The sequence below is a fragment of the Leucopleurus acutus genome, assembly GCF_964270905.1.
Source record: "Leucopleurus acutus genome assembly, chromosome: 5".
Lineage (NCBI taxonomy): Eukaryota > Metazoa > Chordata > Mammalia > Artiodactyla > Delphinidae > Leucopleurus > Leucopleurus acutus.
Window position 1 is genome coordinate 33140074 of NC_139147.1, and position 24695 is coordinate 33164768.

Sequence of the window (24695 nt, forward strand, 5' to 3'; positions counted from 1 at the left end):
TCTTAGGTAAAGACCTATATTTTACAAAGCAGGAAAGTGAGTTAAGGGATGTATCTCAAACCAAGGAAGGTACTGATGGAACCATGTTTACCGGTGATATGTCCACTAGAGTATTCTCAAAACCTGATCCAGCCATTCCAGCAGCTATCCTTTTAAGCTGTTAGGGTTATTATTTGATGTTTCAATAAAATGATAGTACATTTAGTACATAACTAGTACATAAGGGTAGGAATTTGAGGATTTTGTGGAAGAGGAGGAAGATCCCAACTGAATCACTGACTTCTATATTCATTAATTAGTCAGTTAACAGTTTAAAAGCTTTTTTATTTGTAAAGTGAGGATAGAAACAACTCCTAGCATGAGGACTGCTTAATAGTAAGTACACAAAATATTTTTTCTATTATCTTCTGCAATGATTTTAAACCAGTTTTTATCATGTGTAGTTAAATATTGGAAAGGAAAAGTGATGCTGTTTTGGTTTTCATTTTTATTTTCATAAATAATACAAAAAATATTAAGTCTGGTAAAAGATTATTTGTTTTTTGAAATAATGATTGTAAAATTTCTACCCATTAAGACATACAGAATTGGAAAGAAATTGTAGAGTTTTAGGGTATCAGGAAATGCTTTACAAATGTTTAGGAGGATTAACTATTCTTTCTAATCGTCTATATGAATACAAAGAAAAACTAGAAAACCAATTCATAAAATAACAGTGTACATTATTTTTATAATTTATTAATTTTAAAGAAATAAACTAGTTGATATTGAATGATGGGAAATGGTAGAATAAAACTGAACACAAAAAGGACAGAGAGGGCTTCCCTGGTGGGGCAGTGGTTAAGAATCCACCTGCCAATGCAGGAAACGTGGGTTCGAGCCCTGGTCCGGATCCCACATGCCATGGATCACCTAAGCCCGTGTGTCACAACTACTGAGCCCACGTGCCACAGCTACTGAGGCCTGTGTGCCTAGAGCCCGTGCTCCACAAGAGAAGCCACCGCAATGAGAAGCCAGCGCACCGCACTGAAGAGAGCTCCTGCTCGCCGAAACCAAAAGAAAGCCTGCGCGCAGCAACGAAGACGCAATGCAGCCAAAAATAAATAGATACATTTATTTTTTTAAAAAAACAGGACAGAGAATGGCACCACTTATGAATGTTTATGATCACTTGTATAAGATTTCTACATAAACAATTGCTGAGTTTAAAATTTACTTGATAATGTAACTTAGAGGCATTCCTCCTTTTGCTTATTTTTCTATCTAATTTATATTCTTAAAGATAAAGGGAATCGTATATAACTTTTGAATGAATCCAAGCACTAGTAGACTTAATTTGGTCTTTTGTTGCTTGGAACCTGATTTGAAGCTTATATACTGACGTATTGCTCCAGGCAACTTATACTCCATTGACGGAATTAGTAAGTCAATCTACCCTCTATGTCTTGAGGGAACCATAACAAACATCTATCAATGACGGCAGGCAATGAAGAAAAAATTGTATGTAATGTCAGGTGGCTGAATACAGGAGAAAGATATATGGTAATTACAGTACAGGCAGACAATTGCAGGTAAGAAAAAGAATTACTTAAAATGCTAGTCAAAGTAAAAATATACACATTCGGCCATCACAATTTACTTTCTTTGATTGAAAAGAGAAAATCTTATGTCCTAAAAATAATGTTTAGATCAAATTTGACAGCTTGAGTAATGAGCACTTCACATAGTAATTCTAGATGACTTGATGGAGTACCCCTACGTCAATGATGGAATGACCATAGTTTGAGAGAATAATTCTCTACATCACAATATCCCTGACATCACAGAAGGAATGGTTAATTATTCCTTTATAGTAATAGTGGGAATATTTCTAATGATGAGGTTGTAAAAATGTAAGCAGTATACTAATTTTCTAAACTTCCAATAAATTTAAATATCTTTATTTTCTACGACAAGAAAATATTACCAACTTCTACCTCCACATTTTTGCTTTCCAATGCAGCACACCATGGTATCATTCAGGCTTCACTTGCCATTAATGCATTCGTTGTGTTTTTAGGTGCCCTATTTTTTAATAATGTCAATTAAAATAGCATCAATAAGTGTTCATTTTCATATGTGCATATCATAATATAATTAGCAAATTTAAGACCTGAAATTTCGTAGAAGTTGTTTATGTTAACCATCCAGTTTACTCAAAGTACACTTACATTTTAAAAGATTAACATATAATACAAAACGTAATGTTTAAAAATCATTATTAAAAGTTCAAAGGTATTGAAATTTTAGAACACAGGCATCCTGAAAACCTTACTTAAGATGCACTGATTTAGACATATAACTGTCAACTAAATTAGAGAAGAGTTTTAATAATTAAAATATACTGTAAATAGACAGGTTTTTAGGATTTAGATTTAATGACTTAAAAAATTCAAATTAAACATAAACATGGTTAGAGTTTACTTGTGTAGAAATTGATTTCTTTTGGAAACAGTCACCCAAAATAATGGTCTAATGATTTTCAGTGGCCAAGCACACTTCCTTAAATTGGATAAGGCCCAGTAGGCCAATTTTTATATACAGCTAAACTTGATTCAAAGAGCTTTGATTCAAAGAGCTCTTGATTCAAAGAGCATTTGTCAAACAGCTGCAATGTACAATGGACTTAGGGTTCAGAAAAGAACACAATTTTTAGGTTTGATGGACCTTACAGAAAAAAATTCAGCACTAGTCTTGGATAACAAAGAAGTGTAACAGTACCTTGGGTTGTGTGCTACCTACAAAGTAGGTAAATTAAAATTAATGTTACGGCTGATGGATGGACACATGGGAGTATGCGTAAAGTGCGATGACCTCTGTGTCTTATGTTAATGTCTACCAGAGAGCATCTGCCACGAGAGAGACATTAAACCACCAAATAAAATTACTTGACCAGTTGATTTCTCACCTTTGTCACTGGCCACCCCAGTGCTGGCACAATCCATACATGAGTAAAGGGATCATGGTGTCAGTGACTGAGACTATGCATAAGCCCAGCAATAAAAACAGAGATAGCAAAGCAGATCTAGCAATGCTGCTGCCAAAGGCCCAAGCTTCCAGAGAATGAGACCAATGTTCAGTTCCCAATGAGACCACATGGTCACTTAGTGGGAATCTGATTATACTGAGCAAAAATACATTCTGGCAGGAGGAGATACGTCATCAGATGTGCATTGTTTCATTTTGTCTAATGGGCTTCAGTTAGCATCACTCTCCTGGGACTTACCAAATGTTTTATCTACCAGAATGGAATCTCACATCATATGGCATCAGACCAGGGGACTTCTATATAGCAAAGAAATATGAGACTAGGTCCCAAAACGTAGGATCACATACCACACCATCCAGAAGCTGCAGGTCTGAGAGAGCTTTAGAACATCCTGCAGAAGGCACAACTGAAGTTCTAGATTGAAGACCATACTTTAGAGGATGAGAAACCATATTCCCAGAAGTAGTGTATATTTGAAATCAGACACTGATATGACGTTATTGCTCCATAAGGCAAAACACATGAATCAGAGAACCAAGGAATCGAACCAAGAATTAGAAGGAGTAGAAGCACTGCTTTCACTTGCATGACCTCCTTGGGAAGTTGTGCTTCCCCTTCCATTAAATCTGGGCTCTGATAGTTTAGATGTCCTGATCCCTAAAGAGGGAGCAAATTTCACCAGGGGATACAGCAAGTGACTAATTCAGCTATAAGCTATGAGCATCACCCGGGAACTCGAGATTTCTTTTGCTAAGGGACTAGATGGGAAGAAAATAAAGCTCTCTCTGGTGGGGATAATTGACTATGATCATCAGAATAACAAAAGTCTGCTATAACAAATGGGGGCAGGGAGAAATATGTTTAGCACCTATGTGATCCACCTATGTGCCTCTTTGGTACTCCAATCCCATATAGACAAGTATAGCAACCTCACCCTGAAGAAACCACCATGACTTGGGATTCAGACTCCTCACCATGAGGGGCTGTGTCATGCCACCAGTAATTACCAAGACCATCAGAGGTGCTCGCTAAGCATAAAGGAGATCTAGAATGAATATTGAGGCAGACAAAAAATATCAGTTGTGGACCCAAGATAAGCTTCAGCATTGTGGGCAATAGTTCATCACCCTACCCTTCCTCTTTTGATTTACCCCAGGGAAGACAGCCCTCCAGATACCCTGAAGGATCTGCTGCAAGAATTTATGCTAAGAAGTAGAGAGAGCAGAACAAGGGTTAAACTTTGGTGAATGTTACAATGTGCTCACTATCTATATGTCCCTTCTTTGAAGGACTATTTTGTCCTACCTCCTGGGAGTGCTGTCAGAAGCCAGCTTTCAGCTGTCAATGTCTTCAGGAATTACTTGACTTCAGAGCTCCACTTCACCCAAGGTCATACACTTCCCTGGCGTGGCCCAAATCAAATGACTGATGGCTGTAGAGGTTATTAAAGTTCTTTCTGGCTATTTGCTCCTTTTTTCCCCTGGCTTCCACAAGAGTTTATCTGAAAAGTACAACCTTAATAAGCATCCTGCACACCATATTCTGACCCAGAGTCAGCTTCTCAGGGAAACCAGCTTGCAATACTGCTTGATTACCATATTACAGGTTATTTTAGTCTTATTAAAGTGTTTACTGAATTGCAATCCAAGAGTTCTGCCCATTCAATTTAACAGTCACTCTTTGTATTTATCCTTATCTCTTTTCTTTCTCTTCCCTGCCTCCTTCTTCCTGTTTCTTTCCTTCTCAGCCTTCACTGTATTTTTCTTTTTTCCTTCAACAACCAGTATTCCTTCATTCTTTATTCCTCCCTCCCTTTCTCCCCTTTCTTTTTTTCTTTTTATATTTTACATTTTTACAGAAACAAGCGTACATTTAACAGATTAAAAAAATTTAATAATTAAGGTTTTTAATTTAAAATTGCCATAGATACCTATTTTGCCTGCAAGAAAATTCCTTGTTCCAAAGCAATGTGTCTTCTTTATCTCATTTTACATGTTGAAATTTCATGTCTTTGAAAATAACTTAGATGCCGTCAGCTGGTTAACAGCAGGGAATGTAGCAAATACCCCCGTACAGAGACAACGTGAAATGATTTTTACTGCATTTTTCACTGTACTTTGTTTATATTTTTTCTTTTTGTCTCTTTCAATGCCTAACCATAACAATCCTCTTCTGTGAAAACTTAAAATCTGAGCAGTGCCTCTGAAGTTTAAAATGCAAACAGCAGTCTTTTTTTTTTTTAACAGGCTTTCTATGATAATACTTAGAATGAGTCACTCATCCTGAAAGTGGCCTTCTAAATTACTGTGAAATAACCATGGATGCTATTACACACACTTACAGATGTGATTTAAATCCTTTGGAACTCCTCTGCACTTTGAATGAGAATTAGCAGCTTTGAAAGATTTAACTTCACATTGAAAAATGATCAAAGCAAGCAGGAAAATGGACTTGAGATAATTCTTCAGGATTGAGATCTCCAACGCTTTTCTTGCCAACTTGCAACCTCCGAAATGTTTTCAGTCTCTTGCAAATTTTGCTCCACTATAGGTAATTTGACTGTCTTAATCAATCCCTGTTTAATCATATCATTAAACTTTCCTTCTTTGACTATCAAAATCCCGTTTTGAAAAAACCCAAATCTCAAAAGGAGAGGGAAGGAGAAACTGCAGTACTATTTTAATTAGTGCCAGTGGAATTTCTACCTTGTAAAGGGAGCTGCCTCCATCAATACTCAGGAGGCTTCATCTAGGTATAAGAAGAATTATAGGATCAAAAAACTGCCATTTGAAAGAGACTTCATAAACATCATCATCTGATATTTCTTCTTGCCTGGCCTTTCCCCTCAGCCTCTTAGATTCCCACTGGGCCCCAACACCATCATAATTTGCTCAGCTAGTAAGGTCGCTTGGAACAATGGCAAGGAATAGGAATACAGGTATACAAAGCTGTGCCTTGGAGTTGCCACACAGCTGTGGCAGAAATGAGTGTCTTTAAAAGATTGTCATTTACAGTCCTGCGGGAGCATCTGAAAGGAAGTTGTGAGTCCAAGAAAATAACATGACATTTTGGCAGAACTGCAAGATGAACCAAAGGAATTACTATATAAAATCATCATGGCATATAAGGTGGTACTTATCACTGACAACTAGAAAGAAAAACACAAACAAATAAAATGTGATGCTAGAACTTAGAAGCTATAATTCTAAGTAGAAACAAATAAATACAGAGATTTTCTTTGTAAAAATAATTTCCACTAATGTGGACATAATTCTGTTTTAGATTGTGGGGCATCACTTCCTGAATTCCTGGTTTTCTACCATTTTATTTACTCCACAACGTACTCTGATAATTGTTACACTGCTCATTGGAAAGAGCCACACCACTGTCATTAATAAAATTATTACAGAAGTATTTTCCATGAAAAATGCTGTGATATAATGGAAAAAAATTTATTTATTGGATTATATTCTTGTCAGAAGGCAATGCTCACAAATCTTTATTGATATGAACATATACAATGGTGCCTCAGATTTCCCACCTAAAAAATTTAAAAACATTCTATAACTGGTAATTCCTCTCATTTTCTTCCTAGTCTTGCTTTCATATTGTCATCTGCCCATTACCAATTCTACTACATGCTCGCTGAGTTTTCTTAATCCACAACCTTTCCTCTTTCATGCCTCCCTAGCAGTAGCCTATGAGCATTTGCTATAGTCTGCTTAGTTGTATCATTTTATAAATGATGACATTGTTGACTGTTCTGTCCTAGAAAACATCTATTCCTTGGTTCTCTTCCAACTTCTTTCTTTGTTGGCCCCTTCACTGTTTTTGTTTTCCAGAATCCTGCTCTTGTATTCTTCTTTTCTCAATCTGTGTCAATTGTCTTATACTATTGGCTTCAAATATCCTAAGATAGGTCCAAAATCAATATCTTCCTTACAAACTTGCTCCTCCCTTTGGTTCTAGTATCCACCAATAGCTCAAGCTAAACATTCTAGATATACTTTTGAATTACTTTTCTGTATTTCTACAAAAAGTTGAAAGTTGTATTGATTCACAGAACAAAATTTTTAAATACTCACCACATTGCAGGTTTGCTCTATGTGCCTCTGGTATCATAATGAGTTACAGTTATTTTATTTGCATGTCTCTTTCCTCTATTAGTCTGAAAATCCCTAGGGGCAATGATGTCATCTTAGTAGCTTTTGTTTTTTCGTTTTTAATTCCAATGACCTGAATCTTCTAAATTAGACTGTAAGCAATGGAGGGCAGATATTTATCTTTATATCAGTAAGCATCATGTCTCATGTCTTGCAATTAGCAGATAATCAGTAGTTGCTGGATTGTGTCAGTCGCATACATGCTACTATCAGCATTTGAGCTCCACATAATACTCAGTGTATACATGCCACAGATTCCACTGGCCTCTAAATGTATCAAGTGAGTTTCTTCATCAAGAGTTTTTACCCTTTCCATTCCTTCATGCATTTAATAGACAATTACATGCCTTATGTGTGCCAGTCCCAATTCTAGATATTCAGGATTAATGATGTGTAAATACACACACAATCTCTCACAGAGATGAAATTTAGCTGGTGGTTCAGAAAATGTTTTGTGCTGAGAACTGAAGAACTTGGAGAGAAGCCGAACTTTATATGACTTTTTAGAGCACTGATGATGGCCCCCTGACCCCAGCCCTCTGAAGAAGATAGTCTTGTTGTTTCTCCCAGTTCCTCCCTTGCTGGTTCTTCTTGGGAGCCTGCCTTGGTCTACATCTTTCCCTCTTCATTTACTGACAGGCACATCCTTCAGTATCTCATGCCAGCTAACATATCTTCTAGGATTGGGTTTAATTTTTTTTCCATAACAAGGCACAATTTCTTCTCCACCATTTGAAGCTATATTTTCCCTAGCTCCCTCAGAGTACACATTTTATGGTTACAATACCTGAACAAAACTGTACAAGAGAAGGTATGTTCCATGCATTCTTGGGGTGTGTTATACTCTAGCTCTGTGCTGTGATGGACTGTTATGTCCCCTTTGCTCCTGATATCTTTAACTCTCCACTAAAATTTTCTACGGAAACATAAACTAAGAATAAATATTCAGTGCCTTCCAGGACTGTAGGCAGTATTTCTGAAGATTAAAGGTGCCATAATGATAAGCATTCTTGACCAACAGATTGTATATCTATCCCTGACTGGAGAATATTAGATGCTGTCTATGTTATGTCATATAAGAAATATAGAAGCGCAATAAATTTAATAAGTATTTCCATTATTTTTGCATATATATTACAACTACTTTGATTTTCTAAAATAACGTCTCAAATTGAGCTACATAATGAGAAATGATGAATTTGAATATTTTACTCTTCAGTTATGTTTCCATTCATTAAGATAGGATTAAAAGATAATTGTGGTAAATATGCTGGATATGGATTAAAATATAATTACAAAACCATATTATAGGACTATATTCAGCATTTTATAGTTGTGAAATACTGCATAGGTCGAGAATAGCTTTGTGTGTATTTATAAAGTCAAGGATTTCGTATGAGATACATATGATTTCATATACTGTTATAGATTACATTTAGTACTTTGTTTTGCTGTGGTATTTTATTTAAAATATCCTCCTCAAGATGTCCAGGGAGGAGATCAAGGTGACGGTGTAGGAGGATGTGGAGCTCCTCTCCCCACAAGAACACACACAAATACATCTACATGTGGATCAATTCTCACTGAAAACAAACTGGAGACTGTCAAAAAGACTCTCCTACAAGCAAGACTATAAGAATGATCCACAATGAATCAGGTAGAGAGGGAAGAGAAGGGATCAAGTTAGGACCTGCACTGCTGGAAGGGGAGGGATTACACAGGCTCAGAAATCTTCCCTGGGGAGTGTTTCAAACCACATGTTGGGTGCCCCATCCCTGGGGTCTGACACCAGCAAAACTAGGGTGAAGTCTGCCATAGCCAAGGAGAGTGCATGGTTGTGGGGGACAGAACTGACCCGGATCAGACATGGCCTCCAAATGGGCGAGAGTAGCCATTAATGGTGCTCACAGGGGCAGCAGATCAGGAGTGGTCTGGAGCTCTGAGTGGTTTCGGGAATGCCCCAGCACATACTCCAGCCCAAACCAATTACCCAGACAGGCCCCTTTTGCTCTGTGGTGTAGCTCTCCTCTAGGGCAAAGGCTGCTGCTGCCAAGGAGAATGCACATTTGTGTCAGCTCAGACATAGCAGAGCATCTGAACAAGGGTGAGGGCACCTGTTACTGGTGCTCAATGGGGGGGCAAATCCAGAGCAGCCGTAACTCTGACTGGTATGCCTGGACCACCCCAGTGAGTGCCCTGGTCTACAAAAGGTGCTCACTCCAGCATGGCTCTTCCCTGTAGCAAAGGTGAAAATGCTGGGAGGGGATAGAGCACACACTTAGAGGGAACAGAACCAGCTTGGATCTGACCCTCAGGGCTTCTGTTCCAGCAACTTGGAATCCGACCCCACCCCCATAGGGTCCTGTTGGCCACTGAGCAGAGGAGAAGCCATGGCTCACACCAGGCTCTGGCTCTAGCTCCTCCCTCTCCAGCCCCACCTCCCACTAAGTTGAGAACTGTAGCACACCCTGGGGGAAGACATGACTAGTGCTCACTTCATATCCAGACCTCCCACCAAAGCCACTGGGCACAGGTAGACTACCCAGAAAAGCTCCCACATGAAGACACCCCTCAAGACTGGGATAGGTAACTAAACTAAACTAAGGAAAAGAACAGATAAACACAGTTTCTTGTTAAAATACAAGAAACTAGAAAAAATGTAAAAAAAAAAAAAACCCAAAAACATAACTGAAGAATACAATAACTGAAATGAAAAACACACTAGAAGGAATTAACAGCAGATTAGGTGATATAGAAGAATCCATAAGTGATCTGAAAGACAGAATAATACAAATCACCCAACCATGCAGCAAAAAGAAAAACAAATTGAAAAAATAAGAACTGTTTAAGGGACCTCTGAAAGCACATCAAGCATACCAACATTTGTATTATAGGGGTCCCAGAAGGATAAGAGAGAGATAAAGGGGTCTAGAAGGTATTTGATGAAATTATGGCCTAAAACTTCCGGAACTTGAAGAAGGAAACCGATAACCAAGTGCAGGAATCACAGAGAGTCCCAAACAAGATGAAACCAGTGATACCCACACCAAAAATTAAAACGGCAAAAGTTAAAGATAAAGAGAGAATTCTAAAGGCAGCAAAAGAAAAACAAATAGTCACATACAAGGGAACCCCCCATAAGGCTATCAGCCAATTTTTCTGCAGAAACATTGCTGGCCAAAAGGAAGTGGCATGATATACTTAAAGTACTGGAAGGGGAAAACCTACAACCTAGGATACTCTACTCAACAAGATTATCATTCAACATTGAAGAAGAGATAAAAGAACTTCTCAGACAAGCAAAAACTAAGAGTTCATCAATACTAAACTGACCTGAAAAGAAATGTTAAAGGGTCTTCTCTAAGTGGAAAAGTAAAAGTGCCAACAAAAAGTAAGTATTTATTGGAAAGGAAAAACCCCACTAATAAAGGCAAATATAGAGAAAAGGCTGTGGATCAACCAAGTAAATAAACTAGTATGAATATTAAAAGACAAAAATCAACTATAACTACAATAAACAGTGAAGGGATAAACAAGTAAATGTAAAATATGACATCAAAAACACAAAATATGGGGGGGAGGGAAGTAAAAAATGAAGATCTTTTAGAACGTATTTGAACTTAAATGACTACCTGTTTAAAATAAGTATAGAAAGTGTAGGGCAACATATATGACTGCTATGTTAACCACAAATCAAAAACCTACAATAGATACACAAAAACTAGAGAGAAAGGAACACAAGCATAGAACTAAAGAGAGTCATCAAACTACAGGGAAAAAGTAAAAGAAGACAAGAACAGAGAAGAACTACAAAAACAGCAAGAAAACAAGTAACAAAATGGCAATAAATGCATACCTGTTTAAATGTCAATAGACTAAATGCTCCAATTAAAAACTAAGGTGGCTTATTGGATTTACAAAAAAACAAGACTCATCCATATGCTGCTTACAAGAGACTCACTTCAGAACTAAAAACACACATAGACTGAAAGTGAGGGGATGGAAAAGGGTATTTCATGCAAATGTAAATGACAAGAAAGCAGGGGTAGCAATGTGCACATAAGACAAAATAGACTTTAAAACAAAATCTATAACAAGGGGCTTCTCTGGTGGCGCAGTGGTTGAGAATCTGCCTGCTAACACAGGGGACATGGGTTCGAGTCCTGGTCTGGGAGGATCACACATGCCACGGAGCAACTAGGCCCGTGAGCCACAACTACTGAGCCTGCGCGTCTGGAGCCTGTGCTCTGCAACAAAAGAGGCCATGATAGTGAGAGGCCCACGCACCGCGATGAAGAGTGGCCCCCGCTTGCCACAACTAGAGAAAGCCCTCGCACAGAAACGAAGACCCAACACAGCAAAAATAAATTAATTAAACCTACACCCAACATCTAAAAAAAAAAAAAAACTATAACAAAAGACAAAGAAGGGCATTATATAGTGACAAAGGGAGCAATACAGGAAGAGAATATAGCATTTGTTAACATATATGCACCTATATTAGTAGCACCTAAATAAAGCAAATATTAACAAACATAAAGGGAAAAAAATGACAATGACAGAAAAATAGTAGGGGATTTTAACACCCCATTTACAGTGGATAGATCATCCAGGCAGGAAATCAGAAAATATCAGTCTAAATGACATATTAGCACAGTTGACTTAATAGATATGTACAGGACATTCCATCCCAAAACAGCAGAACACACATTCTTTTTAAGTACACACGGAACGTTTTCCAGGATAGATCACATGCTAGGTCACAAAACATGTCTCAACAAATTGAAAGGACAGAAATTATATCAAGCATTTTTTTCTGACAAAAATGATATAAAACTAGAAATCAATCACAGGGAAAAAATAAGGGAAAAACACAAATACGTAGAGAATAAACAATATGCTACTAAAAAACCAATGGGTCAATGAAGTAATTAAAGAAGAAATCAGAAAATACTCAAGATAAACGGAAATGGAAAAAACTTTCCAAAATCTATGGGATGCAGCAAAAGCAATTCAAATAGGGAAATTTATAGTGATACAGGCCTATGTCAAGAAACAAGAAAATCTCAAATAAATAACTTAACCTACAATATAAAGGAATTAGAGAAAGAAGAACAAACAAAGCCCAAACTCAGCAGAATGAACAATATAATAAAGATCAGAAATAAATAAGAGACCAAAAAAAAAAAAAGAAAAGATCAATAAATCCAAGAGCTGGATTTTTGAAAAGACAAAGATTCATAGCCTTTAGCCAGGTTCATCAAGAAAAAAAAGATATGGGGCCCAAATAAACAAATAGAGATATGAATGAGGAGAAATAACAACAGATATCACAGAGATACATAAAATCATAAGAGAATAGTATGAACAGTTATATGCCAACAAATTGGACAATATGGAAGAAATGAATAAATTTCTAGAAATATACAATCTTCCAAGACTGAATCAGGGAGAAGTAGAAAATCTGAACAGACTAATCACTAGTAGTGAAATAGAATCTGTAAAAAAAACAAAAAAACAAAACAGCAAACAAACAAAAAACCTCCCGGCAAACAAAAGTCCAGGACCAGTCAGCTTTACAGGGAAATTCTACCAAACATAAAAAGAAGAGCTAATACCTGTCCTTCTCAAACTATCCCCAAAAATTGAAGAGGAGGGAACACTCCCTAATTTATTCTTCAAGGCCATAATTACACTAATACCAAAACCAGACAAAGAAACTACAAAAAAAGAAAATTACAGGCCAATATCTTTGATAAATATAGATGTAAAAATCCTCAACAAAATATGAGCAAACAGAATTCAACAATATAGAAATAGGGTCATACACCATAATCAAGTAGGATTTATTCCAGGGATGCAAGGATGGTTCAATGTCTGCAAATCAATCATGTGATATACCGTAATAACAAAATGAAGGATAAAAATCACACAATCATCTCAATAGATGCAGAGAAAGCATTTAACAAAATTTAACATCCATTCATAATAAAACACTCATCAGAGTTGGTTTAGAAGGAACATATCTCAACATAATAAAGGCCATTTAGGACAAACCCACATCTAACATCATCCCCAATGGTGAAAAGTTGAAGCTTTTTCTCTACAATAAGGAAGAAGACAAGGATGTCACTCTCACCACTAGTATAGTATTGATTGTGAATCTTCTCTGAGAATGACTAGTTCAGACAATTTATAAAATCTGGCTAGAAATTGAAAAGCAAAAACTCATTTTTGTTTTAGTGGTCAATCTAATAAATTTAAAGCAAGAACAATTTAGCATTTGACTAACTTCTATTGTACCACATTTCCCTGTGATATAACTAGACTTCTCTCATTTCTTTATTTATTACCAGTTTATCAGCATTCATTTTCCTTCTCTCATCTGGTTTTTTATTTCACCTTCATCCCTGTGACTCCATTGTCTTTAATTTTAGATACATGAATTTAAAAAAATTGTATTTAACTTGTATATTAACTTGGTGACAAAGTCACCACTGAGTAAGGTAATAAATTAACTGTGTTTATGTTCTCAAATATTATAATTCTAATAATACTATTACTAAATGTTTAACCAAACTGTCCTAAAATTATATAAAAATCATGAAATATCCATGTTTATTACAAATCCTTTTTATTCTGCCAGTTAGCAGATTATATATGTCAGGCTGGTAAATGACATATGTCACCTAGCTCTCTTGATTTTCTATTTCACATCAATATACCACAGAATGAAAATCTATATACCTTTATAAAACTTAAAATATTTTAATACAGTATTCCATCTCTTAAAAATGTCCATGAAGTATTCTTTCTCAAAAGATACTATACCATCTCTTTCCACATCACAGCAAATTCAAAATGATATACTGGGAATCCAATGAACACAGTTTTGTTCTAATCTAGTTTGTTGCTAAAGTAATTGCTTCCTGAGATTAAAATGTTAGTATATATTATAACTAAACAATGTTCTTTGAGATTTTGGATATTTGAGTAAAAAGAATTCACAAGGATTTGGGTTGTAAAAGGGTCGTCTTAAGGGACACTAATGCAGCTTGAAGCACTAACTCTGAACATCATTTTAAAAATCTTAAGACCACTTGAAAGACGTGAAAATTTTTTACTTCTGAACATTTTTAGTGAAACAAGATAACTATTTTTTTTAATGTAGGTCCTATTTGTTACAGAGGTAATTTGATATAATCAAGACACCTGGATTCATAAAGATATCAGAGATTTTTATCAATGATGTCATAATGAAGCAATCACTGCCATTATGTCATGTTTTGCAACTTCTTAGACTATTAGCTTGATTTGTATTTTCAATCCTTATGTAAAATTAACTTTCAAGTAAAATTTTCCAATTTCCTTAAAATCACTTATTTTTATGTTTAAAAATTATATTCCTTCATGAAAAAGTTCTTATCTGGCAATTGAAAAGAACTCATACTTTCCATAAGGAGAAAAATGTTGTACATTAGGAATTATGGCCTATTGCCTTTTAGCTCTTGTTGATCTTAGTTATGACCAAGAGTTATTTCTATAAAACCTTCAGATGAACACAGCTAATTGTTTTTATTGCTGCCAAACTGACTGATGCTATTATGACATAATGGATTGTGACCAAGTAGGTGATATTAATAAACCTTTCTTTTAAATGCATAAGTTATGATAAAAATCTTAAATACAGAATATTTGCAAGGCCTTATTTTCTGCTTTACTGTAAGTTTTAGTATGAAGAAATTTTGAATTGACTTTCTATGTGTAGGATATTTTTCAAAATTAAATGCTGAGGTCAAACTGGGTTCCACCATTTGGGAAGCATGACCCTTTCAATGGAAAAGGATAGCTTTCCATACTAAAAACACCCTTTTTTTTTTTTCAGTTATTCCTCTTTTTTTTTTACTGTGGTAAAATATACATAAATCATATTTATTTTAACCATTTATAAATACGCAGTTCAGTGGCATTAAATACAGTCACAGTGTTGTGTAACCATCACCACTGTCTATAACCAAAACTTTTTCATCATCCTCAACAAAAACTCTATAACCATCAAACAGTAACAACCCCATTTTCCCTCCCACCAGCCCTTAGTAACCTCTATTCTATTTTCTGTCTCTATGAATTTGCCTATTCTAGGTACCTCTTGTAAGTGGAATCTACAATATTTATCCTTCTATGTCTGGCTTATTTCACTAAACCTAACGTTTTCAAGGTTCATCCACGTTATAGCATGTAACAAAATGCCATTCCTTTTTTGGCTTAATAAATCCCACTGTGTGTATATACCATATTTTGTTATTCATCAGTTGATTGACACTTGGGTTGTAAAAACACCCTTTTAAAGGATGTTGTTTTTTGTTTGTTTGTTTAACTCAATAGTTCTCTGAATTAATATTAAGATTATTGACTAGATTAGAATGAAATCTCTGTGAAGCGAGAAATAGCCAGTGAAATAAAAATGTGAAAATATTCCAAGCAACATCTCAAATATATTTTTTCAAAAATATAATACATTTTACTATATTAAGACTCTATTTTCCTTTAATGAATCAATGGCTTTCCTTACATTAGAGGACATTCATCACCCAAGGGAAAGACCAACACCCCACCTCAATCCAAAAACAAACACACAAATAAGCAACCAGAGAAATCAAAGTAGTAAATTGAGTTTTATATACTTACATATATTAAATATAGATACATATATTATATATATATATATAATTTATATATGTGTGTAACAGAGTCACTTGGTAGCCTAGAAGCTTTCTTTTTAGGATAAAAAAGAGACTCTGAGTTGTATAATTTGTGTGGCATGGATCAGCCTTGGGCACTTCAGCTTCAAAGAGAATGCTGTAGATATTAACAACCACAGAACAATGGTGAATACGCTGTGAACAAATTCCATGATGAGGGAATAGACACCTTTTGTACAATTACAGTATTATATGTAAGAGACTCTAATCCCTATCACACCTAGTAGAAGAAAAAGAGAAGAGGAAGAAAAAAAATTCCTGGTTGATCTAATAACATACCAAATTAGTGAGAAACCATCAACACTTTTGAAAGAAAGAATGACTTTTCCTGAATTTAATCAAAAGAAACTCTTTTAAGTTTTAACCAAATAGTGCTTGAGTTAGAGAAAATAAATGTTTGTTTTACAGTTTTGCCCACCTGAGTTTGTGTTTTTGTACATTTTATCTCTTCCACTGTGTGAGATTTAGACTAGAAATTCTCTCAAAATATAAAGTGTTCAAAGAGAGTAAATTTTCATATATAGCTTTATATTCCAGAAGATACAACCAGTTTCTTTGTGTTTTTTTTAACCAATAACACACTGAAGAAGGTAACCAAATTATGAGCAGGATTTTGAGTAAAATGTTTTAGAAAATGTTGCTTCATCAGGCAAGATAACAATCCACATTCTTACCAATAGAGATGCTATAAGGAAAGATATAGGATAGTTTCATAAACTATGTTTTACCTGTAGTCAGATAATTTAAAATAAGTCATAATTCACACTCAGCTGGTTTAGGAAATTTTCATAAATATATGCCTTTTACACTTCACATCAGTACATAAAATAGATTTAAACCTGTCAGAAATATAGGAAAATAAAGAGAAGTATCGTTAATGGTCCTTCATATGAGAATGGGCAGCAGCATCTTAAGCAAGAACTTCTATCCATACAACAAAATAGTATTTCAAGTTGTAATTCAGACACATATAACAGTTAACTGATGACTCATGGTCATATCCAAAACAGTCTATCAACTAACACTATAACCTTCACCTCTAAGGCACTGATCACGGATAACGTTATAGACTCCACTGTAGAAACTGCCACAGCTAAACTATCAAAGTGATCTGCTGACCTCTCTTTTTTGACAAAAGCAGAAAACATGTTTGGTACACATTCACTTAATAAGCCGACCTTTTAGGTGAACACTGACATTTTTCAGTAAAGACTTACGAAGCACAGGGCACGTACAGGCCTCACCATTTAAATTGAAGTGGTTTGGCTAGAATCAGGACCGAAAACCACATATGGCTACTTAGTCCAGTCAGATAAATATAAAGAATAGATTAAAAGGCTATAGAAAATGTAAAAAAGTAGTTAGGGCTCAAATCCCTAGAGTGTATTTGGTAGCAATTTATTGAAATATTTCCAACTATATTGATTCTAAAACTCACAAGGAGCAAAACACAAGTAAAACTAATATAACTGCTTCAATTAAGTAGTTTGGTTTTAACAACAAACTGACTCACTCAGATTATTTAATTAGCTTTCTATGCTTCATTTCATATCATGTGTACATACACTGTGGTGAGAGGGTGACTTCTAGTTAACAATGAGGCAGGTATATGGAATTAAAATAGTCAATATATTGACAGTATAGAAATGGGATACTGATATATGTAGACTATTTAAGACTTAGCACCTGTAACTCATGCTTTCCTGGTGATAGGTGATTAACTGCATAAATTATTTTTTTAAAAACGGTTAAATACAGTGTCTTTGAGTTTGTTATGAACGTAATGGAATATTACAATAAGGGAATCAAGGAAAATGTTGCAGAAATAAATACTCCTTTAAATAGAAATCTTCTACATAGAATAAAGGCACTCTAGCTGTGAGAGAGACTAAAAAATATCATAGACACTCCCTGAAACAAATACGAATCTCAGACAAAATTTACATGGAAGCCTTTTTTACTAAATTCTTTCTTTGAAAATATAGAAATAGGATAATTTATAAAAGCTTGACCTCATCCAGAGTTTGACAAATTTACACAGTTCATGCTTAGAAATAGTTTACATGGGTAATATTCATTGTATTGAGTTGTATTGAGTTGGTCCATAAAACAGTGGTATTTATTTCTAACAGAAACTTATGGTTAATTTTAAAACAACCAAAATATACTTAGAATTAAAAAAGAAATTGAACTTAAATGGAAATATAATTTATATATGGTTAAGTTTCTTAAGTTGGTCATAATATCAAAAGTACAAAAAAAGTGTGCAAAGTACTGAAATGTATTGGCAGAATTTAAAGATCATCTGTGTGTTCCATATTTGTTCTTAATTTTCATATATAAATATATATAGTAAACAATAACAGATGCCAATTAGCATAATTGAGTGTTCAGAAAAATAAAATTAATGCCTTTATTACTCATAATGTATTCACCCAAAGGTTTCATTAGCTTCCTAATGTAATATTAATGAGGAAAATAACTAAATTATGCTGGTCCCCAAAACTGTGACCTGTAAGCTAATCATGAAATCCCTATTCTCGTTTCACTTAAGTTTCTTCTGCACAGGTTTTCTCTTAGATTCTCATTCACAGATCACAAAAGAACAATTTGGGTTACTTCAAGAATTAATTAGACGTTTGTGTGAAAGCCACTAGAACAACTGTTCCCCTTGCGAGTTCATAAAGCTGTTAAATTTGCTCTTGTCTTTTCACTCAGAGAAGCTGGCAACACCTCAATAAAGCACAGTGTGCACAGGCAGTAAGCCAAATTTCTGCCTGAATTGTTCACTTGCATTCACTATGCTCTTTTAATAGGCACACACACTAACACCTTTTAACCTTACCAGTGACACAGCTGAGGCACATTTCACTCAATGAAAACTGATTTAGGATAATGTTCTCCCAGCCTATCTTTGAAGAATAGTTCAGTTAAAGTTATAGTCTTTATTTGGAAACAGTTTAAGTATCTCTCTCTGCCTTTAGATAGAATTCTAACATTGATTTACCCAATGTTTAATAACTCATTCAATGAGTTTATTTCTTATATTTCATTTAACTCAAGAAAGATGTGCATTCTAATATCTTGATATTAAAGCACATAGGATATATTTCAGATTAAATTTAAACCCTTTTTATTTTTATTTTTTAAACTGGAGGACTGACCTTGGGATAATTCCATTCTACCATTATACTTTAAATTTTAGGGACATAAGAATACATCTTATTAGTAATTCTGTAGTCACTGCCCATCAAACACTTCAACCAATATGAAATCCTAAATAATGCCTACTATTATTCCTCACGAGGATGAAGTGACCTCAAAAATTGCAATTTGACTCTCAAGGAAAGAAATCTAGTTCCTGACACTTGAATGTAATGACAATATTGTCTCTGTGTCATGCCAGCACCTGGGCCCATCTGTGAGACAGGCACTGTGCCATGCAGAAGGTAGAACATCAATTTCAACAGCATGTAGATGCCAATATGTGGAAGTCAAAGTGATAGCCTGTGGGACTCATCAAATAGCTGAGCTTTTGTAAGAAAATCCTCTCAATAGCAAGCAACGCCAAAAGAGGGCCAAATGCTTCATTACTAGTCTTCACAGCTGCTGATGCTTGTGGGCATTCATAACATCAAAGAATATTTCTTCCTCTAGTTCTGTTTCCAATCTGCCTGAGAGCCAGTCATTTTACATAAAGGAAAAAATGATGGGATTATTTTCAAAAACAAAGACATTTTTATTTGTCATGTCACGTGACAACTTCTTTCAATTCCTTAATATTCTTGCTAAATGGCAGATTTAACAATTAGTGGTAATGTTTTCATCATGCAGTAATAATTTATATAAATTCATTAAGAATTCCCTTGTGAATAATATATGGATATTTTATATGTGTGTGGGTGTGTGAGTGCATGTAAAATTTTAGGTTGTAATTAACACATTAAAAATGTGAGAATCTGACGTCCTAGAATTGGCTTATGTAGGTCAGGTATCATGGGTAAGTAACAAACCCAGACCCAATTCAACTTGAGTAGTAATGAACAAGGCTAGTGTCAATATAAGTTCAATTTGTTTAGGCTAAAGATCCAGTCAAATTTCATTTTAGCCTTGATTTCCTGTTTGGGAGGAAAAGTAGTTGAGAGTTTAGAGAAAGAAATGAATGGGCTTTGTTTCTGGAAATTACATTAGGTAGAAAATCTGGTTCTTTATTTGTGAAGAGCAACAATCAATTTAAGGTTTTCTTGGTCTGAGGCATCTTTTTGGCTTTTTTTATTTCAACTATTTCTGAGCCAAAGTCTCTTGCTAACAGCAGTCTCATTTCCTGTATCTGAAGGTATTTATAGTTTTCCTCAGTAAGTAAAGTCCCCTTCAGGGGCTGAGGACTCTGATTCTGTTGCATCCTATGGGCTACACACCAGTCACTGGATTACCGTAAACTCAACTGTAAAGAGAGACAGACACAAAACCCTCTCCTTATTTTCAATTTTCCCAATAGGCGAAGTCTTTATAACCTTATGTATTTTTTATATAAATTTTATATTTATATAAATATAAATTTTAATAACAAATTAAAATTTTCTTCACAAGGAATTAGTAGTTACAATTCAAAAACCCCAGAAAGTCCTTTCATCACTAATAAACAAAAATCACATGACAATAATTCACTTCTTTCCTGAAAATACAGTATTGATATTTTATGAAACAGCAAGTGGCTAAAGTTTCTACTAAGCATTCAGAGTAACTAAGAACATGCATTTGAGACTGACAGCTCTGGGAAAATACACAGGTTATTTAAACTATTTTTAAGCCTCAGTTTTCTCAACTGTAAATGGAAATGACCTTATAAGAGTTGCTGAGAGAACAGAAATTGTGTAATGTTTTAAAGTACTTAATACTAAGCCCAACACGTGACTGTTCTCAACACGTGTAAGCAATCAATATTATTAAGCCAGCAATCCACTTTGACCTTCATGTTGTATTTTTAAATAGTATTTTTTATTTTAGAAATTAATATATTTGTTGCAAGAATTTTGGAAAATAGAGAAATACAAAAAATGAAAAGTAAAATAACCCATAATCGTACTACACCGATATGAAAACCGTTATGAAAACCATAATATTTTCCTTATGTTGCATAGTCTTTTGCTCCTCTTCCCTGATCCCCTCCAGAAAGGGTCAATTTGAATATAATTTCTTATCATCATAAAACATAACTTTTTTGCACAGAGCAAAATGAAATTTGGGTTCACTTTATCTATATGTAAATATTTCATTTCCCAGACAATGAGTTAAAGAATATCCTATATTCTTTGTATAAAGTAACATTTCTGCTTTGCATTCTGAAATTGTAGCAAAAATACAGCTTATCTATCTATATCTGCGTATGTATTCCTATGTATTTACAGAAAAGAAGAAATATCAATCAATCCAAACAATGCTTTCAGTTGGAAAAAACCTGGTAATTCACAGGGATGCAGTGTTTATAAAATTTTAATATCATAATATTCTTAAATTAATTCCTGCTGAAAATTATATAAGAAAAAATGAAACTGATGTTTAAATTCTAATTCTGTTTGCATTAGGTTGAGCATGGTGTTTCTGTTGATATCATTACAGCTATTTAATGATCTCAAATTTGAGCCAAATTTTCAAGTGGCTATGGGAAAACCCATTAAAAGGGCATTTGGTCATTGGAATACTGCAGTATGTGTATGAGTCTGTACATCCCACAAAACGAGGGAATGAGTATTTTCTATACGTTTGCTTTGAAGTTTTACATGCTTATATTAGCTTAGTGTTAAATATTCAAGAATGCAAAAACCTCTCTAAGATACATTGAATCCAACTCTCAATTATTCAGTTTAATGGGAGGTGGGGATCATATGGATAATTGACATTCACAGACAATAAAGGTGTCAGAAAATAGTTGCTCACTCTTCCCTCACAGCTGCATTTACAAGAGCTGCTGTTAAGGTAGATTTGAGTTTCTCCTCCTCTCCATGAACGTGGACAGCTTCCAAGGGAGAAGGCAAATGACAAAATGGCAGTTAGCTGGAGGCTAAAGAAAAATACCAAGGTGATCTGAACAATCTGTATGTGAACAATCAGCACTTCCTAACAGAGGGGGACCTGATGGAGAAAGTATAGGGATAACTTATAATTAATATTCTAAAATTATTCCCCTTGACTGCTGAGAAAATGGGGATAAAAACATGTTTAATCTTACAGAACTGTAAGTGACTGATACCAAGAAGAAAATGTTGACTACATCTTCTTTTGATATTTACAAAAGAAATTTTTAATTAAACTTAAGAAGCCTGTGGAGTATTGTTATGGGGAAGAAGGCAAACTGTGAAGATGGACTAAGAAGGTTTAAGTCCCTGTTTTGTCACAACTGCCTTGGTGACTATGGGAAAGTAGCTTAATGTTTTCTGTTACCTGTGTTATTGCAACTACACAATAGCTATAACAATAGTTCTTACCTCCATGGGCTGTTGCGAGAATTAGTGAGACTAGTACATATTGTATTCTTACCTACTGCTGTGTAACGAATTACCACAAATTCTGTTGCTTAAAACAAGCATTTTATTTTCTCAGTGTTCCCATGAGTCTGGACTCCAGGCACAGCTTAGTTAGGTCCTCTGCTTAGGGCCTCACAAGGCTGCAATCAAGGTGTCTGACAGGCTCGTCTAGAGGCTCAACTGAGGAATAACCAGCCTCCAGAGGCTCAACTGAGGAATAACCAGCCTCCACCTTCACTCAAGCTGTTGACAAAGTTCATTTCCTTGAGAGCCCTGGCTTCATGCTACCTATTGTTTGAAGGCTACCCTCAGCTGGCCATTGATTTGCTGCCCTCAGCATCTTGTCACATAAGTCTCTCAACATGGCCTCTTCCCTCTTCAAACACAGCCAGGGAGACAAAATCTCTGGAGCAAGTCTGCCAATCAGTTAGCCTTTTATCATGTCATGCAGTCTTGGTAATAACACCTCATCACCTTTGCCATATTTTATTATTTAGAAGCAAGTTACAGGTTTTGCTCATACTCAAGAAGGGGGCAATTACACAAGGGCATGAATACCAGGAGGCAGGAAGGATGGAGAATCAACTTAGCTTTTAACCACCACAGATCAAGAGGAACCACACCTGAAGAAGCTCACCCATGTCTTGACCTGACTTGGATGTTGAGAATTTTGGACTTTGAGCAAATATTGTAATGTGTGGATCAGACTCTTGGAAACCATGGGAAGGGATGAATATATTTTGCATGTGAGAGAGATGTGAGTCATTTTGGTTCAGAGGGCATATTGGGATGGACATACTCTAATGGCCGTCCCATGATTCCCAATTCCTAAAGGTCACACATCTGTGAATTCCCCTTCCCCTGAATGTGATGAGAATCTATGACTTGATCCTACAATACAATACAGCAAAGGTAAAAGGATGTCACTCCTATGACATTACATTTTATATAAGACTATCTTGCTAGCCAGATTGCTCTAGAGACTCCTCCTGCAGGTTTGATTAAGTAAATAGCCATGTTAAATAACCCACATAGTGTCTACTAAGTGTTAATGCAGATGCCCTCTAGTAACTGGGGCTGACCAGTAGGAGATGAGAGTGGCTGACAGCCAACAAAAAGCCAATATCCTCAATCCAACAACCACAGAGAAATCAACCTTGACAACAAACTGTGACAACTTGAGAGTGGATTCATTGCCAGTCGAGCCTCTAAATTAGAACATAGCCAGTCCAATACCTTGGCTACTGCCTTGTGAGATCCTAAGCAGGGGACCCAGCTAAGCTACGGCTGGACTCCTGAGCCACAGAAACATTGACATGATGGATATGTATTGTTTTATTTTTACTTGTAAAAATTTATTTATTTATTTATATTTTGGCCACACAGCACGTGGGATCTTAGTCCCCCAACCAGGGATCGAACCCGCACCCCCTGCAATGAAAGCCTGGAGTCTTAACCACTGGACCTCCAGGGAAGTCCCAGATATGTATTGTTTTAAACTGCTAAGTTTATGGTAATTTGCTACATGGAAATAGATAAATATTGCTCTTGAAAGTTCCTTACAAAGTGAGTTCTCATCATAAGAATTCAATAAATATTAGCTCTTGATTTTATTTTCCCCACAGAGGCAGTATAATATCAGGATTCAGAGAGTAGATTCTAGAATGAGACCCTGAGTTAAAAACTTGGCTCTAACATTTATTAGCCCCTCAGCAGTGGATAGGTAACTTCTCTGAGCCTTGGTTTTCCATCTGTATAAGGGAAATAAAAGCAGCGTGTACCACGTACAGTTGAATTCAAAGATCTAGCAAGTTAATAATGTAAATCGCTCGAAAATCCTGTATACATACAAAGTCCCAACACCTTAAAATTACTGTTATGTGGATAAAGATTTATTATAGTCACTAAAGTAGCTCTCCCTGTAGTCTTTCTTAACCTGTCTTTTCTAATAGAGAAAGTATTAGATAAGATAGTTCTTTGCAATAATTTGAAGGTACTTTAAGGCAGCAGCCCCCAGCCTTTTTGGCACCAGGGACCGGTTTTGTGGAAGACAATTTTTCTGCGGGGGTGTGGTGGGCAGGGATGGCTCAGGTGGTAATGCGAGTGATGGGGAGCAATGGGGAGCGGCAGGTGAAGCTTCTCTTGCTCTCTGTTGCTCACCTCTGTGCGGCCTGGTTCCTAAGAGGCCCGGACCAGCTGCCAGACGGTGGACTGGGGG